The sequence below is a fragment of the Malaclemys terrapin genome, chromosome 2, assembly GCF_027887155.1.
Source record: "Malaclemys terrapin pileata isolate rMalTer1 chromosome 2, rMalTer1.hap1, whole genome shotgun sequence".
In the NCBI taxonomy this organism is placed as follows: Eukaryota; Metazoa; Chordata; order Testudines; family Emydidae; genus Malaclemys; species Malaclemys terrapin.
Window position 1 is genome coordinate 277,600,031 of NC_071506.1, and position 2,998 is coordinate 277,603,028.

Genomic DNA, 2,998 nt, shown 5'->3' on the forward strand with positions numbered 1-2,998 from the left:
GTGAAACAGGTTCAAAATCCCCATCGTTTTTTCCCACTAGACAGCCATCCAAAAAGAAAAAGGCCTTCAGCCAATTATTTCCTTACACTCTGAAGGGGTGAAATTCAGTCCTGTGCGGACATCCAGGGCAAGCTCTGTGCATCACAGCGGGTTTAAGTGGCGCTTCACTGCACAGGTGCTGTGAGATTTCAGTGGCAGAGTTTTCATCCTGGATTGGAACAGCCGGCTGGAATCCTGCGAGGTACAGAGCAGAGAGAGGTTTGGGCCACAATGTTCACCTCAGACGCTGAGCTTCTGCAGATTTTTGGGATATTCCCATCTGAGGAGGATGCTTTTGGCCAGCCCCAGTTCAGAGCTTTCAGTCACCTCAAGCGGTGATTCTCTGGCACAACTGATCTAAAGTAGCTGAACTTGACAGGCCTTGCCCCCATCTCCGACACCCCTTGCATCTCGCATTGCCCTCTAATAGCCCCTGTCCCTTCTCTTGATCCCTGCCAAACTCAAATACAGAGCCTAGCTCACGCTCCTCCTCTCTTAGACCCTCCCCTTACATGATCCTCCCCTACCTCTGACAGACTGCTCACTGTGCCCTTTACCCAGCTCCTGGAGAAATCATGGCTCCTCAGAACAACCTGGGAATGGCTGGTTCCAACCTCTGTGTGGGGTGCGTGGTTTTCCGTCGAAGCATCACTGAGAGCCAGCGCTTCTGGATTTCACAGGATGAGGCTACGGCTCCCCAAGCTGGCCAGCTGCAGGCTGCATTGCTGGGGACAGATCCCAGACATTGGAAGGCAGAGGGGGAGGAAGCCCCTGCTCATTTCCAGTTCAGAGATCCCCATCGAAGACGGGCCACGAGGGGAGGAGAGAACGAAGGGCAGAAAGTGAAGCTGCCTCTGTGGGGAGGTCACTCCTGTAAAACCCAGTCCAGTTCCCAGATCTCCTCCGCATTTCCAGGTGTGACTTTGGAGAGGTCACTTCATCACCTTCATTCCCTGTCTGTAAAATGGGGGTAGTAGACCCCCCCCACAAACAGGAGGAGGAAGAACAGTCCCATTGTCTGTGAGGGACTCGGTCCCTCTGGGCACGGATTGTACCAGAGTGAGGGAAGGGACCCAGACTTTGCTCCCTAGAGCCAGGGGACGAGGATGGGATCAGAAGGTCAGCCAAGGGAGATGGGTCAGGAACTGCTCCAACAGACGGGGCATAGGGATTGGGTCAGTGCCAGGGACTTGGTACCTCCCTTCAGCAAATGGCTTCCCTCTTGTCATCAGCAGTCTGTATAATATCTGACTCCTTCCTAGTGTCCTCGAGGGGCTCCCATCGTTCTTCTTGAATGTAATGGATTTGTTGACCCAGGTCAATAGCTGGGATGTTCGGAGAGGCCATTAGTAGTGTGGCATGAAATCAGTGGGAAATCTAGAGATAGCAAAACAAAGGTGTCATTGGCCTTTGGAAATTTGGAGCTGATCTGTCCTCTCAGCCGAAGGTACTCGTGCACAGAGGGATGAAGAACGCCATCTTGGTCAGGTGATCTATGAGAGTCAGTTCCATCATGTGGCCATTTGAATGAGTGAAATTCCTGGCAATGGTGCCATGGATGGAGCAGGGTCTCCAGAGGCCTGAGATTCCAAGACGTTAGGTGCATGGTGCCTTGGTGAAAGCGCAGAATCACGTGAGTCAAGCTAAGTCTGAATTTTGGCCCACGTCTGGCAACACCAAATAAAGCAGGCCCTGGTACTCAAAGTAGATGTGTCTACTTCTACGATGAATGCTGTGCGTCAGAATAGATGCAGTGGTGAAGGCAATTCTGGGCTGTTTGCGGGCTTGATGGAACTTGGATGACCAAACGAATGCGGCCATTTTGTGGAGGAGAGCTCTCGTGGGGGTTACTGGCTCTGAGAACCCTGGGCCGACGCAGCAGTAAAGCTGGTGAAGTCTAGGAAGCGCTGCTCTTCTTGAGGACTTCAAGCTTTGTCCCATTTATGAATGGCTTCCACCTTATTTGCATCAATCGGAACACCTTCTGGGGATAGCATGTACCCCCAAAACTCTGTGGAGAGTTGGCTGGAGGTATGCTTTTCCAATTCTGTGTTGAGACCACACTGCAGAAATATCTCCAGGTTCAGATGAGGTGTGTGTACTGCTCTGGGTTTTCCAAAAAGAGGAGTATGTCACCTTAATAGATGACACTGTCCCCAAATACATCACTGATGAAGGGTTGCTAGAGAGGTGCATAAGAGGCTCCCCCTCCTTTCTCTCCCTGCAACTCCTGTTACTTTCCGTTATTCTCCTCTCACCTTTTCTCCTGACTGCCTGCATGGTGCAACCTAGGGTGCCAAGATTTGGGGGCGCCGCTGCCAATCAAGACGCTGGCTGCAGATCGCAGACTGTAGGAAGGGAGGACGTGTATGGTAAGAAACACGCTCCCAGTGAATTGCTCTCCTGCCCTTTAGAAAGCCAGCGAAGGCCTTTGCTTGTGAATCGATACAAATAGGTACATTGACACAGTAATGGCTCCTTTCCCTTGTAGCCCCCTGCTGGGGCTGAGCTGTGCTGTCAGTGCGGTGCAGCCGGGGCCGACTTGCATGGCATGCTCGGAGAGCGGGCGGGCTGCAGGATTTGTAGGCAGAGGAGGCTCTGCTCCCTGGGGAGAGAAGGGAGGGATGGCCCCTTCCTCCAGCCCAGCACGCCACCATCTCTGTGTATCTTCAGCAGGGAGAATACATATGCACCAGCAGCAGACACCATTTTCTACACTCTGGGTCCTAGTGGTGCCCCCCCACAGTCTGTCACCTGAGGCAGCCACCTCAGTTCGCCTCATGGTAAGGCCAGCCCTGTCCTGTGGGCACGGAGAACCTAACTTCCATTGAGGTCAGCCAGGGAGGCTGGATGTGCACATTACAGGAAATAGACAGTCAGGACAGCATAATCCACTGAAAAAAACGCGTATTGCTAATTGCAACCCAGGCTCTCACTGGGTGGCTCTTTGTCCTGCCTC